A 16,108-nucleotide genomic window follows, 5' to 3' on the forward strand; every position below is an offset into this window, starting at 1 on the left:
AAGTACCTCCACATAAAGTCCTCCAAGAAATTCCTCCATGTGAAGTTCAAAGTCTTTCCTGTATGGTGGGAATGCTATCGAGGACATTTTCCAGTAGATTCCTTGTGTGTCTTTCAGAGGATCTCATGTGAGAACTAACGTTCCAGGTTCAGTGTTCAAAAACATTTTTATCTCCCTTGGGGACTGTTGAGAATCCTTTCTTGTGTGAGAAAAAAGTATAAAATCATGGCATCTTGTTTTTCTCTTTTACTGCCAAAATCTAATTTGGAAAGTAATTATTTCCATAATTTTGTTTTCTGTTCTTATTAGGACAGTCCTAACCTATACTTTATCATGAATATTGACCATGTTCTTTTTGAAAGCCATCTGAAATCAAAGAAATGAACAGATACAAATAATCTTTCTCCTTCTTTCCAGGAACTTGAAGTATGTTTAGAATCCAGAAATTTATTACATACACATTTTTTCCCACCAAAGTGCTATATACCTGGCCGATCTCTATGCTGACTTGATCGAAGGAAGCTCCACGGAAGGAGCAGAGTTCTAGCAAAATGCGAGACATGGAAATCTTGGGTTAGAAACTCTGAGATGACTCTAAGTCCTTCTGAATCTTCTGGGAAACTGGTCTTTTCTGGAACCCTGGTAGCTAGACAAGAAGAGTTGAATGTTTTTTATAATTTGCATGTTAAACTAAGCTAAATGATATTTATAATCCAATTTTAAAGTTAGCTATTTTCTGTTACCCTGTGTCAAATTCCAAATAGAAGGGTGTCCCTAGGCTACTGGATGGGCCCCTCACGTCTTTGGCATACAGCAGGGGAGCACTGCAGCCCTCCAGGTAGTAGTCAGCAAGGAGAGCCCATTCCGGGAGCCAGGGGACATGGCACTGCTGAGACATCGCCTGCGAGTCACCCAGTGACTGGTGTCCTCTTTCACTGCAGTCACAAGCCCACCTCGAGTTAAAAGGAGGGGAGTGTCAGAGAATTTTCAGGCCCTCTTTTGAAGTCACCACATGTATCCCCATTTCTTATTTGAGAACCCTGATCTTCAAATATTTTAATAAAATGCTTGTGTTAAATGTCTAATTTAAGCTAAACAGTGGTTATTGTTCATAAGAAAACCATTAGAATTCTGATTGTTACCTATTATAGACATTACTCTTTATACTTGTGCAACATTAAAAATATAAATCCTGAGATGAAAATGAGCATTAATGTAGGTGGAATGAGTCCTGGGCAGCTTGATGTGACACATACTTGGAACCAACTTTCTGTTTTCATTTTTCAATATCCCTGAAATTGGAATGAGTGTTACAATCAGTGGTGTGTTTTAGTGGAGCTGAGGGCAGTTTTCTTTCTTGGTGGTACATAAAGTAGTGGCATATCTTCTGATCTATGGCAGCTAACATTTGATAAAATACAATAGTTGTTATTCACAAATTCAGAACAACTAGAGACCCTTAGGGAACAATCAGACCTCTATTTTGAGGGATTTTCCATATAACAGAAACGAGTCCTAAATCTTAGATCTTGTTTGACTTGCAGTGTCCTAGAAACAGGTTAATTCTCACAAGTTTTTAATTTTAATTTTTTGCTTTGGTTATGTACTCATTTCTCTAATTTGATTCTAAGCTTCTAAGAGCAGTGAGCCATGCATTAGCTGTCCCTGTCACTTAAAAGACCCTTTAATTGACTTGTTCCTAGTGACTGAGACCCTACAAGCCAGCCTCTGTTCATGGTGTGTCCTGGCGGGAGACGAGAAGTAGGTCTGCCAGCCTGAGGCTGAGTCCTAGATGGAGGTATCAGGTTATCTTCCAATCGCTCAGCTTTTCCTTGTCACAGCAACAAAGTGACTTCTCGGAGGACAGAGCGCTGCATCCCGTTATCTGATAAAACATACCTGGCTGTGAGCAACAGAGCTAAAGATTTCCTGGTAATGATCCTGTCTCCGATCTTAGGTAAAATAGTCCATCTTTTGAGGAATTGTATCAGAGTTATCATTAAGGGCACTGCTATCCCTACAAGTGGAAAGTACTCTGAGTTGTGCACTAGACATTGTGTGAGCATGTACATATATATTTACAAATATATGTATTTATTCAATTCTTATTTGAAGAGTTATTGAGTATCTAGTATGTGCACCAGACACTGTGTGTATGCAGACGTATACATCTACAAATACATACATTCAATTGTTACTTAAAGGATGACCAGGTAATCCTTTATTTAAATAATTAGCGTATCTTTAAGTAACCCTTTACTGAGTAATCTAATCTAATCTCGGCTCATAATGATGGGTAACCACCCCTGAATTTAGGGAGGTTACTGCCAACCTCTTGTGACCTGTTTCTTGCTCTCCTGTCAGGGTGTGGAAACATAGCAACCAGTACATTGTGAGCCCTGAGTAAACACTAGCAAATGTTTTTGTTTTATCATTTACAAAAATTTCCTTGGATTGACACACATAGTTAATCAGTTTTTCAAACTGGTCATTTTGTCTAGTTTTTAAAAATATACAGTCTTCTTTTAAATAGCATATTTCTCTCAGAAACCAAAATTACCACTTTCATATATTTTTCAGATTGTAGAGTATCTTTCAGAATAATTAAATGACCTTCGTGGGCTATCATGGAACAGAAAATCCTTGAAGGCAGGAAATTCATAGCCTTGTTTTATTTTTTGTTATATAACCTGCAAATAACCAAAAAACAGGAGAGTGGTTAATAAATGTTATTCAGATTTGAGGATGTGAAATAGGAGATGCAGGCATGAAATCCTATTTTTATTACTATCATTATGCTGATGATCCTCTGGCCACTTCTCTCTGGTCTGCGTAATTGCAAAGTTCTTCATATTTTATTCATCAGAAGGGCTGCTCTGTGCGCATTCCATCTTCTGCTGCTGCCTTGCACGGTCCCAGCACTTCCTAACGGGCATTATCTGTGGGCTCCATCACCTTTCTGCCTGTGCCTGGTTTGGCCTCTAATGAATCTGAGACTTACAGACGTAAGTTACGTTCCAAGGGCAGAAATAGATGAACAGGAGTTCTGTTTCTTCATTAGAACTGTGCAAAGCAGACTCACTCTGCATGCTTCATGCTCTTTCCTGCATTTGCTCACCTGTTAAAATATGATGGAAAACTTGATTCATGGGCTCTTTCTTTCCTTTCTTTTTTTTTTCCAACTGTAACCAGGTAATAATGTCTATTAACCATCAGTGAACATTGTTGATAGAATTATGGTCCTTTCTTCTTGTATCTAAAATTGTGTTTATGCTCTTAAAAAAAAAGAAATTAAGAGTTAGTGTTGGGGACAGATCTAAACAGAAGAAGGGACAGGAGAAGTAAAAACAATGTTGGGAAGAGAGGCATGGACGTTAGAGAAAGGAAGGGAGAGAGAGGGAAAGAGGAAGGGAGGGAGATGGACAGAAAGACAGAGAGCAGAGAGAAGGGCAAGAAGACGGGACACTCCGGCACCAAAGGGCATGAGGGGTGCGTTCTTATTTCTGACCTTCTGCGGTTTGCACTTGGGTCTGTCAGTAGCTGATCGAATGAGGAAATACTGAGCACCTCATGTAAACATTCTCCCCTTCTGTTACATCTTTTCAACAGCAAGATTCCCACAAAATATGTGATCGTCAAGGGGAATTTACAATGTGGTTGAAAGACTTGCGCTGTAAATAAACCCTTGTGAGGGTGTTCTATCATGAATGATCACAATGGCATTTTGATTAGCAATGCAACATTTACTCCTTTCTCATTTTATTTAACACACAATTTATTGACTGATTGAATGCCTTTTTAATAAAAGTTGAGCAGCTATTGGGGAATATGCATGTATGACTACTTTGTGTGTATATGTTTGTATACATACATATCGAATAACAATAATTCCTTCAGGCTTTGTGAAGTACTGGAAAATACTGCTGGATCGGGCGTGCCCACCAAGCAGTTCAGGAAGGATGTCGAGCTGAGGAGTCTTGACTTTCTGGGCATTTGTGTGTAAGTATAGATGACAAAGCTTCGAGGAAGGACAACGGAAAACACACAAGTGCTAGGCCCCCTGAAGGGCTGTGCGTGGGACCAGTCCTGGCCCTGAGGGCTCAGGGGGTGGGCGAGCGGTGGGCAGTGAGCGGACAGGTGGAGGACTGGAACGGGTGGAGGAGCACCTTCACTGTCTTCCCATCAGCAAGAGAAAAGGGGACGTGGGGGCCATTTGACACAGGAAGCGGGAAGTGTGACTTTTTTTTGAGTCAGAGTAGAAAAATGTTCAGAGAACTTGAACTGGCCCTTCCTAAATCTTTCCGAAACATGGCTGAGTTTTCTGGAGAAATGAATGGCAGTGGGATGAGGATAGACACCTGTGGGGGAGACCTGTCTAGGGAGCCTTCTAGGGCACCACATGAAGGCCGGCACCCTCAGAGGCACGCCCGCTGGATTTACATTGGACCAGGCAGAAGGGATGAAACTGGTATAAACTCAGTGACCTTTTCCTCAGTTACAACTTAAACTTAATTTTTCCTAGGTATTTTACTCTTCTCCTCCTATCATTGTATCTTTGTTTAGCTGGAACTGATATAACCTATTGCATGTGTTTTGATAATAGGATTAAAACTAAAACTGTATAGATCATTTGTATTTAGCAATATGTAGTTTCATTAAGTCAGAATTCTTCAAAAACAGAAGGTGTCATTTCAACATTTTGAGGAAGGTTCACACCTTCTAACCAATGAGTCCACAATTTTAGTGTGTGACATTCCAACATCATTTGGTAAGGATGGTAAGGTGAGAATCTTCAGCTCCACTACCTGTCTGGGGGAAGGCTCTGTGAACCCGTGTTCTTACAAGCACGCCAGATCATTCCTATTAATGTCAGAAACGACACATCCAGAAATACTGATCGAAGATCTCTAGAGGGGAACTGCAGTTGGTTTCTTGTATGATTAGACCTCCCTTAGGTGGCTGCTGAGCAGAGTTATAGGAGTTCAGGCAAATTAGCCTTCTGAGAAACAATGGTAAATATTAAAACATTTATTTTTGAAGGCAATTTTGTTTGTCTGACTGATGGTTAGAAAAATCCATACATATACCAGTATAGTAGGGGAGACACTACAGTTTAGAATATCCTCAAGAAGGTTGGGGAAATACTTAAAAAAGGCCGTCAGTTATTCTAACTTGTTTTAAAGATAATGATTCACTTTTTTTTTCTCTTCTATTACTTTACAACATAAAGTATTCATTTTTTTTTTTTTTGTAGATAATTATTTTTTATTGAAGGGTATTTGACACACAGTATTACATTACATTAGTTTCAGGTGTACAACATAGTGATTCAACATTTATATACATGATAATTCTAGGTACCAGCTATCACCATACCAAGCTGTTACAATATCTTGACTGTATTCATTACATAGTGCTTACTTATTATTTTACCATTGGAAGGGTGTACTTTTTTTTTTTTTTTTGTGAGGGCATCTCTCATATTCATTGATCAAATGGTTGTAAACAACAATAAAATTCTGTATAGGGGAGTCAATGCTCAATGCACAATCATTAATCCACCCCAAGCCTAATTTTCATCGGTGTCCAATCTTCTGAGGCATAATAAACAAGTTCTTACATGGAGAACGAATTCTTACATAGTGAATAAGTTACATGGTGAACAGTACAAGGGCAGCCATCACAGAAACTTTCGGTTTTGCTCATGCATTATGAACTATAAAGAGTCAGCTCAAATATGAATACTCATTTGATTTTTATACTTGATTTATATGTGGATACCACATTTCTTTATTATTATTATTTTTAATAAAATGCTGAAGTGGTAGGTAGATACAAGATAAAGGTAGAAAACATAGTTTAGTGTTGTAAGAGAGCAAACGTAGATGATCAGGTGTGTGCCTGTAGACTATGTGTTAATCCAAGCTAGACAAGGGCAATAAAACATCCACGTATGCAGAAGATTTCTCTCAGAACAGGGGGGGAGAGGTTCTAAGCCTCACCTCTGTTGATCCCCAATTTCTCACCTGATGGACCCCCTGCGACTGTGCCTGTCTTAGGTTGTTCCTCCCTTGAGGAATCTTACCCGTCTCTGGCTAACCAGTCATCTTCCGGGGCCATACAGGGAAATGTGAAGTTGGTAAGTGAGAGAGAAGCCTTATTGTTTGAAAAGGTTAGCTTTTTATTTCTTTGCATATTTATGCCCTGTAGCTTCTATGCCCAGCATTTGTCTTGAGGTATCTTTACCACTTGGAAGAATTATGATACTCGGTAAATTTGATATGAGGCACGATTTCTATTTAAGGGTTGTAATTAGGAAGGAAGAAGAAAAGCTATAGGAGTAGCAGGCGGAAGAAAACATAGGAAGATTGATTATTTCTTTGACATATCTTCTTGTAGAGTAACTTCAGCATGTATAGGTTTTAAGCTACTACTTAAATTGCGCACACACATTAACATAATAGGAGTATAGTTACACAACCAAAGCATATCTGTAATTACCAGCCATCTCCAGTGAAACCAAGAAAACCAGTTAGGCACCTTAGGCATTTGTGAAAACTTATCTATGATATGGTGGATATTGTCCAACTGAACTTGAACAGTCTGAGAGAAATCAGACAAATTAAAACAACCCATTCCTGGGGACTATTCACATCCCATATGTTCTTTTAACAGTAAATAGTCTGTAGTTGTAAGACTTTGGAGCGCTACAATTTGCACTTCTCCTAATTCTTGGTTGAGTTCCAACAGTGTAGATCCAGTCAAATTTGTTGTTTTACCGTATGCACAGGCCAGCTTAGATATCTCCTTCCTCATTCCCATGGCAAGTCCAGGAACTGGTGGGATGAGTGCATCTACAGCTGTAGCAGTGCGTGGATCTTTGTTGGGGTTTTTTGATGATCATCTTCTGGCATGAGTCCTCCCGAGAGTGCTGATGTTGGAAGTTCTTTTTCATATCGTATCTTAGTTCATTTTCGGGGTAGCCCAATTAGGCTTTGATCCTCTGTATAAACACAAACAGACCCTTTGCCTACACTTTTATATGCCCTTTATACCCTTGTGTAGAACTCATTGGAGGTTACCACACAGGAACTGCCCTTTTTTTTTGGTATCACTAATCTACACTTACATGACGAATATTATGTTTACTAGGCTCTCCCCTATGCCAGGTCCCCCTATAAACCCCTTTACAGTCACTGTCCATCAGCATAGCAAAATGTTGTAGAATCACTACTTGCCTTCTCTGTGTTGTACAGCCCTCCCCTTTCTCCCACCCCCCCATGCATGCTAACCTTAATACCCCCCTACTTCTCCCCTCCCCTTACCCCTCCCTACCCACCCATCCTCCCCAGTCCCTTTCCCTTTGGTACCTGTTAGTCCATTCTTGAGTTCTGTGATTCTGCTGCTGTTTTGTTCCTTCAGTTTTTCCTTTGTTCTTATATTCCACAGATGAGTGAAATCATTTGGTATTTCTCTTTCTCCACTTGGCTTGTTTCACTGAGCATAATACCCTCCAGCTCCATCCATGTTGCTGCAAATGGTTGGATTTTCCCTTTTCTTATGGCTGAGTAGTATTCCATTGTGTATATGTACCACATCTTCTTTATCCATTCATCTATCGATGGACATTTAGGTTGCTTCCAATTCTTGGCTATTGTAAATAGTGCTGCGATAAACATAGGGGTGCACTGATCTTTCTCATACTTGATTGCTGCATTCTTAGGGTAAATTCCTAGGAGTGCAATTCCTGGGTCAAATGGTAGGTCTGTTTTGAGCATTTTGATGTACCTCCATACTGCTTTCCACAATGGTTGAACTAATTTACATTCCCACCAGCAGTGTAGGAGGGTTCCCCTTTCTCCACAGCCTCGCCAACATTTGTTGTTGTTTGTCTTTTGGATGGCAGCCATCCTTACTGGTGTGAGGTGATACCTCATTGTAGTTTTAATTTGCATTTCTCTGATAATTAGCGATGTGGAGCATCTTTTCATGTGTCTGTTGGCCATCTGTATTTCTTTTTTGGAGAACTGTCTGTTCAGTTCCTCTGCCCATTTTTTAATTGGGATATTTGTTTTTTGTTTGTTGAGGCGTGTGAGCTCTTTATATATTCTGGACGTCAAGCCTTTATCGGATGTGTCATTTTCAAATATATTCTCCCACACTGTAGGGTTCCTTTTTGTTCTATTGATGGTGTCTTTTGCTGTACAGAAGCTTTTCAGCTTAATATAGTCCCACTTATTCATTTTGCTGTTGTTTTCCTTGCCCGGGAGATATGTTCAAGAAGAGGTCACTCATGTTTATGTCTAAGAGGTTTTTGCCTGTTTTCTTCCAAGAGTTTAATGGTTTCATGACTTACATTCAGGTCTTTGATCCATTTGGAGTTTACTTTTGTATATGGGGTTAGACAATAGTCCAGTTTCATTCTCCTACATGTAGCTGTCCAGTTTTGCCAGCACCATCTGTTGAAGAGACTGTCATTTCGCCATTGTATGTCCATGGCTCCTTTATCAAATATTAATTGACCATATATGTCTGGGTTAATGTCTGGATTCTCTAGTCTGTTCCATTGGTCTGTGGCTCTGCTCTTGTGCCAGTACCAAATTGTCTTGATTACTATGGCTTTATAGTAGAGCATGAAGTTGGGGAGTGAGATCCCCCCTACTTTATTCTTCTTTCTCAGGATTGCTTTGGCTATTCGGGGTCTTTGGTGTTTCCATATGAATTTTTGAATTATTTGTTCCAGTTTATTGAAGAATGTTGCTGGTAGTTTCATAGGGATTGCATCAAATCTGTATATTGCTTTGGGCAGGATGGCCATTTTGACGATATTAATTCTTCCTAGCCACGAGCATGGGATGAGTTTCCATCTGTTAGTGTCCCCTTTAATTTCTCTTAAGAGTGACTTGTAGTTTTCAGAGTATAAGTCTTTCACTTCTTTGGTTAGGTTTATTCCTAGGTATTTTATTCTTTTTGATGCAATTGTGAATGGAGTTGTTTTCCTGATTTCTCTTTCTGTTGGTTCATTGTTAGTGTATAGGAAAGCCACAGATTTCTGTGTGTTGATTTTGTATCCTGCAACTTTGCTGTATTCCAATATCAGTTCTAGTAGTTCTGGGGTGGAGTCTTTAGGGTTTTTTATGTACAATATCATGTCATCTGCAAATAGTGACAGTTCAACTTCTTCTTTACCAATCTGGATTCCTTGTATGTTTTTGTTTTGTCTGATTGCCGTGGCCAGGACCTCCAGTACTATGTTGAATAACAGTGGGGAGAGTGGGCATCCCTGTCTAGTTCCCGATCTCAGAGGAAATGCTTTCAGCTTCTCGCTGTTCAATGTAATGTTGGCTGTGAGTTTATCATAGATGGCCTTTATTCTGTTGAGGTACTTGCCCTCTCTGCCCATTTTGCTGAGAGTTTTTATCATGAATGGATGTTGAACTTTGTCAAATGCTTTTTCAGCATCTATGGAGATGATCATGTGGTTTTTGTCTTTCTTTTTGTTGATGTGGTGGATGATGTTGATGGACTTTCGAATGTTGTACCATCCTTGCATCCCTGGGATGAATCCCACTTGGTCATGGTGTATGATCCTTTTGATGTATTTTTGAATTCGGTTTGCTAATATTTTGTTGAGTATTTTTGCATCTACGTTCATCAGGGATATTGGTCTGTAGTTTTCTTTTTTGGTGGGGTCTTTTCCTGGTTTTGGTATTAGGGTGATGTTAGCTTCATAGAATGAGTTTGGGAGTATTCCCTCCTCCTCTATTTTTTGGAAAACTTTAAGGAGAATGGGTATTATGTCTTCCCTGTATGTCTGATAAAATTCCGAGGTAAATCCATCTGGCCCGGGGGTTTTGTTCTTTGGCAGTTTTTTTATTACCGCTTCAATTTCGTTGCTGGTAATTGGTCTGTTTAGATTTTCTGTTTCTTTCTGGGTCAATCGTGGAAGGTTGTATTTTTCTAGGAAGTTGTCCATTTCTCCTAGGTTTTCCAGCTTGTTAGCATATAGGTTTTCATAGTATTCTCTAATAATTCTTTGTATTTCTGTGGGGTCTGTCGTGATTTTTCCTTTCTCGTTTCTGATACTGTTGATTTGTGTTGACTCTCTTTTCTTCTTAATAAGTCTGGCTAGAGGCCTATCTATTTTGTTTATTTTCTTGAAGAACCAGCTCTTGGTTTCATTGATTTTTGCTATTGTTTTATTCTTCTCAATTTTATTTATTTCTTCTCTGATCTTTATTATGTCCCTCCTTCTGCTGACCTTAGGCCTCATCTGTTCTTCTTTTTCCAATTTCGATAATTGTGACATTAGACCATTCATTTGGGATTGTTCTTCCTTTTTTAAATATGCTTGGATTGCTATATACTTTCCTCTTAAGACTGCTTTTGCTGGGTCCCACAGAAGTTTGGACTTAGTGTTGTTGTTGTCATTTGTTTCCATATTTTGCTGGATCTCCATTTTGATTTGGTCATTGATCCATTGATTATTTAGGAGCATGTTGTTAAGCCTCCATGTGTTTGTGAACCTCTTTGCTTTCTTTGTACAGTTTATTTCTAGTTTTATGCCTTTGTGGTCTGAAAAGTTGGTTGGTAGGATTTCAATCTTTTGGAATTTACTGAGGCTCTTTTTGTGGCCTAGTATGTGGTCTATTCTGGAGAATGTTCCATGTGCACTTGAGAAGAATGTATATCCTGTTGCTTTTTGATGTAGAGTTCTATAGATGTCTATTAGGTCCATCTGCTCTACTGTGTTGTTCAGTGCTTCCATGTCCTTACTTATTTTCTGCCCAGTGGATCTATCCTTTGGGGTGAGTGGTGTGTTGAAGTCTCCTAGAATGAATGCATTGCAGTCTATTTCCCCCTTTAGTTCTGTTAGTATTTGTTTCACATATGCTGGTGCTCCTGTGTTGGGTGCATATATATTTAGAATGGTTATATCCTCTTGTTGGACTGAGCCCTTTTTCATTATGTAGTGTCCTTCTTTATCTCTTGTTACTTTCTTTGTTTTGAAGTCTATTTTGTCTGAGATTAGTACTGCAACCCCTGCTTTCTTCTCACTGTTGATTGCTTGAAATATGTTTTTCCATCCCTTGACTTTTAGTCTGTACATGTCTTTGGGTTTGAGGTGAGTTTCTTGTAAGCAGCATATAGATGGATCTTGCTTTTTTATCCATTCTATTACTCTTTGTCTTTTGATTGGTGCATTCAGCCCATTAACATTTAGGGTGACTATTGAAAGATACGTACTTATTACCATTGCAGGCTTTAAATTCGTGGTTACCAAAGGTTCAAGGTTAGCCTCTTTAGTATCTTACTGCCTAACTTAGCTCGCTTATTGAGCTGTTATATACACTGTCTGGAGATTCTTTTCTTCTCTCCCTTCTTGTTCCTCCTCCTCGATTCTTCATATGTTGGGTGTTATGTGCTGTGCTCTTTCTAGAAGTGCTCCCATCTAGAGCAGTCCCTGTAAGATGTTCTGCAGAGGTGGTTTGTGGGAAGCAAATTCCCTCAGCTTTTGTTTGTCTGGGAATTGTTTAATCCCACCGTCATATTTGAATGATAGTCATGCTGGATACAGTATCCTTGGTTCAAGGCCCTTCTGTTTCATTGTATTAAATATATCATGCCATTCTCTTCTGGCCTGTAGGGTTTCTGTCGAGAAGTCTGATGTTAGCCTGATGGGTTTTCCTTTATAGGTGACCTTTTTCTCTCTAGCTGCCTTTAAAACTCTTTCCTTGTCCTTGATCTTTGCCATTTTAATTATTATGTGTCTTGGTGTTGTCTTCCTTGAATCCTTTCTGTTGGGGGTTCTGTGTATTTCCATGGTCTGTTTCATTATTTCCTCACCCAGTTTTCAGCAATGATTTCTTCCAAGATACTTTCCATCCCTTTTCCTCTCTCTTCTTCTTCTGGTACCCCTATAGTACGGATATTGTTCCTTTTGGATTGGTCACACAGTTCTCTTAATGTTGTTTCATTCCTGGAGATCCTTTTGTCTCTCTCTATGTCAGCTTCTATGCGTTCCTGTTCTCTGATTTCAATTCCATCAATGGCCTCTTGCATTCTATCCATTCTGCTTATAAACCCTTCCAGAGTTTGTTTCATTTCTGCGATCTCCTTTCTGGCATCTGTGATCTCCCTCCGGACTTCATCCCATTTCTCTTGCGTATTCTCTACATCTCTGTCAGCATGTTTATGATTCTTATTTTGAATTCTTTTTCAGGAAGACTGGTTAGGTCTGTCTCCTTCTCTGGTGTTGTCTCTGTGATCTTTGTCTGCCTGTAGCTTTGCCTTTTCATGGTGATAGGAATAGTCTGCAGAGCTGGGACGAGTGATGGCTGGAAGGACTTCCCTTCTTGTTGGTTTGTGGCCCTCCTCTCCTGGGAGAACAGCGGCCTCTAGTGGCTTGTGCTGCGCAGCTGCGCGCAGACAGGGCTTCTGCTTCCTGCCCGGCTGCTATGGAGTTAATCTCCGCTGTTGCTGTGGGCGTGGCCTGGCTCGGGCAGCTGCTCCAAAGTGGTGGAGTCGCGTTGGAGCAGGAGCGGCTGGGAGGCTATTTATCTCCGTAAGGGGCCTCCCTGCTCCCTGCAGCCCAGGGGTTAGGGTGCCCAGAGATCCCCGATTCCCTACCTCTGGATTAAGTGACCCGCCCTGCCCCTTTAAGACTTCCAAAAAGCACCCGCCAAAACAAAACAACGACCACAAAAAAAAAAAAAAAAAAATTTTAAATTAAAAAAAAAAATTTTTTTTAATTAAAAAAAAAATGGCCGCTCACTTTTCTTATGTCCTCCGGCGCCCGGCCTCCGGTGCCCGCTCACCGTTCTTGCTGCCCTGTTTCCCTAGCATCCAGGGCCCCCTGGGCACGCAATGTGTCTGCACTCTGGCCCGGATGGCTGGGGCTGGGTGTTCGGCAGCCCTGGGCTCCGTCTCCCTCCCGCTCTGCCTGCTCTTATCCCGCCGGGAGCTGGGGGGAGGGGCGCTCGGCTCCCGCGGGGCCGGGGCTTGTATCTTACCCCCTTCGCGAGGCGCTGGGTTCTCTCAGGTGCGGATGTGGTCTGGATATTGTCCTGTGTCCTCTGGTCTTTATTCTGGGAAGGGTTGTCTTTGTTATATTTTCATAGATATATGTTGTTTTGGGAGGAGATTTCCGCTGCTCTACTCACGCCGCCATCTTCCGCCCATCTCAAGTATTCATTTTGAATGAATTCATTTTGAATGCATAAACGCATTCATATTTCTTTTGCATTTTTATATTCTAACCAGACAAGGATCTTGTCCACTGGAGATGTTTTGTGTCATTTTATTATATAAGAAATGAACTGGTGTGTGAACACCTGCATGTGTCATGACATGTTCCAAGCCACATTTATGGTAAGCACACTTATCCAGAGGTTTGCCGTGTCATCTCTGGGCCCATCACTGAAATACAAAACATACTTGGTATCTTCAGTGATGGCATAAAATGCCGAAGATGAATATGCCTATATAAAGACTGAAGGCCTCAAGTTTTTTTTTTAATGTCATCTGTGGGAATGCTGTACTGATTTTTTTGCTTGGCATTTAGTCATTTGCGTATTTATGCATGAAATGTGTATTAGGTTCCTAACACAAACCAGGCACTTTTGAAAAAGACTTTCTATCAGGAGACAATAAATCCCATTTCTCCAGAGGCCGGAGAGCTCAGCCAGGTGGTGGGTTCTCTTCCTGATGACATCATCCCTCCTGAATTCAGGCAAACCCGTCACCTCTTTGGTCCTCGGTTTCCTCGGTTGTCAGCCAGGACTCCCCTGGGAAGGAAGCACAGGCAGGACCCCGAGAGGCCCGCCCAGCAGCGACGCTCCTGCTTGCGCCCGTGCCCGTGGGCATCTGCGACCTCGCTCCGCCCTCCCTTCCTCCCTGCTCACTGCCCGTTAGAACCGTGGGCATCCCTGATGCTAACTGGCCGACACACGGGGACCGACCCAAGGCCCAGTGGTTCCAGACACTGCCGGGTCCAAAACAAGGCAAAGGCTTCGGCTGCCGGCGGGTCTCCTAGGGGCTTAGGACCATGAGTAAGACTTGGTGGAGCTCCTAAATGCAGCGTTTGGCCCGCAAGTGTGCACAAATGGGTTGTTCAGAACTCGTACCATTAAAACCGACGCCATTAGTAAGATCACAGCCCAGTTCAACTCATACACAGAAGGAATCCGCGATGGCCTCTGGCTTTACTATTCGGTCTGGATTTTAGGTTGGGTGGGCGAGCTGGGTAGGGCTGGGGGCGTGGGGGGAGGTGGAGAGATTTCTTCCCGTTTTTTGGACCCAAAACCAACATTGGCAAACATATTAAAATCCACCATATTTTGCCCTTGTGTTGCCTGGACACACACTCTGGGAAAGTCCAGCCAAGCCACCCCAGGCTCCAGAGTGCCTCTTGCTCTGCAGAAACCCACCCACCCTCAAGGCCCCTTGAGGGGAGCTTTTCTGGGCCAGGATTTAGAAAGAAAGCAATTCATTTGAACAAGTGTGCAGTGACTCACAGCTGTTAGAAACTAGGGAAAATGGATTTATACCATTTAGAATTATTCTTTAAAGAAGAAGACACTGGTTATCAGATAAATCTGACTGGAATTCTAGCTTAGAAGCTAATAAAGAGGCCTGAAACATGTTTGGCAGAGTGAAGAGTAGTTTGACGGGGTGGGTGTGCCCCTGGCCCAGCTCCCCTAAGATTCTTGCTTTTTGTAATATCTGCCCCATGTTTTACTCATGACCTGCAGATCTGGAAGATCCGTACTGTCGTTTCTCACCCTACCTGCCTCAGTGACTCCGATAAGGACAGTAGCAGTGAGAACAATTCAGAGAAGGTTGTTGCTGTTTGTGTTCACATGAATAATTTGTAAATTATATGTTTGTAAATCAGGAGTTGCATGCAAAATTAAATCTTGGCTAGGCAAAATTCCAACCTGATGGCATAGTGAGACAGCTCTTATTATTCTCCTTATAAAAAATGGCTTCTAATAAATATTTATTTCATTTTTCAAATAAATACATATTAAATGCCTGTTGTATGCTAAACAGGAACAGGACAGCAATTTCCAAAGGGAAACTGGGACTAAGTCATTCAGCCTGACAAGAGAGAGCATCTCCATGTCTGCCTACTCCTGTTGTATTGGGGATATTATCACCCCCTGACTAATTATCTTCATCTACTGAAATATTCCCAACCGTATAAGAAATCTACAACAGAATTGACTACACTTTGCAGAGAGAGAAATTGACAAGGCCAAGCCTTGAAGAGTCAGGAGCTACGTGACCAGAAGTCGGAGGCTGGACACCAGATCTGTGTGGTCAGATACTGTGTTCAAGAGGATTTCTTTGGCCCTTAATTTTTCCTCCAAGTATTTAAATTTTAGATGTGTGTCTTAATTTATCATTTCAGAAGATATGGTAGCCCTGGGGCTTGTCTTTGTCATGGTAGAAATAAATGGGAGGCAGGTCAGGCTGCCCTCCTGTCTGAACCAACTCCTTCCCCGTGCCTTAGGGTCCGGCCGTCCTCCTAGGCTACCAGGAGCTGGGGCTAAGGTCCGTCGGGCTAACACTGGCCCTCATACTGTTGTATTTTCATTGGTAGTTTTAAAGGGAAACTAACTTTTGTATGCACATATTAACTTGTTTTGGTCCAAAATCTGTCCCAATTTACCCAACTGTAATTTGTGTAGTTGGGTAAGCATTTAAGTCTGTGAGCCTGCCTCTGAACATTGTGACTGATCAATATCCTACTATATAAATATTTTTCATGCAAGTGTTGTTTATGTGTTCATGGATGTATATATATATATATATCTACCCATATATATGTGTGTTTAGATATGTAAATATGTACGTATACAAATATGTACACCTGCATATATAGATATATATGCACAGAGAGACAGAAAGAAAGAAAGGACAGTCAAGAAGAAAGGAAATAGGGAAGGAAGGGAGGAAGGGAGGGTGGCAGGATATATTTTTATCTATATATAATCTATATCTACATGTATATCTATAGCTAATCTATATGTACACCTATATGTATATCTATGTATATGCACATCTATAGTCTATATAATCTATATCTATATGTATATCTCTA

At 41.0% G+C, this 16,108-nt stretch overlaps 1 protein-coding gene across 5 annotated transcripts in view; it reads left to right on the forward strand.

Moving 5' to 3' along the window:
- Nucleotides 1–16,108, forward strand: part of CNTNAP5 (contactin associated protein family member 5) — a 628,981-nt gene that overhangs the window by 485,768 nt on the left and 127,105 nt on the right. The gene's annotated exons all lie outside the window — the stretch shown is intronic.

This window comes from Manis pentadactyla, chromosome 8 (genome assembly GCF_030020395.1).
Source record: "Manis pentadactyla isolate mManPen7 chromosome 8, mManPen7.hap1, whole genome shotgun sequence".
Taxonomy (NCBI): domain Eukaryota; kingdom Metazoa; phylum Chordata; class Mammalia; order Pholidota; family Manidae; genus Manis; species Manis pentadactyla.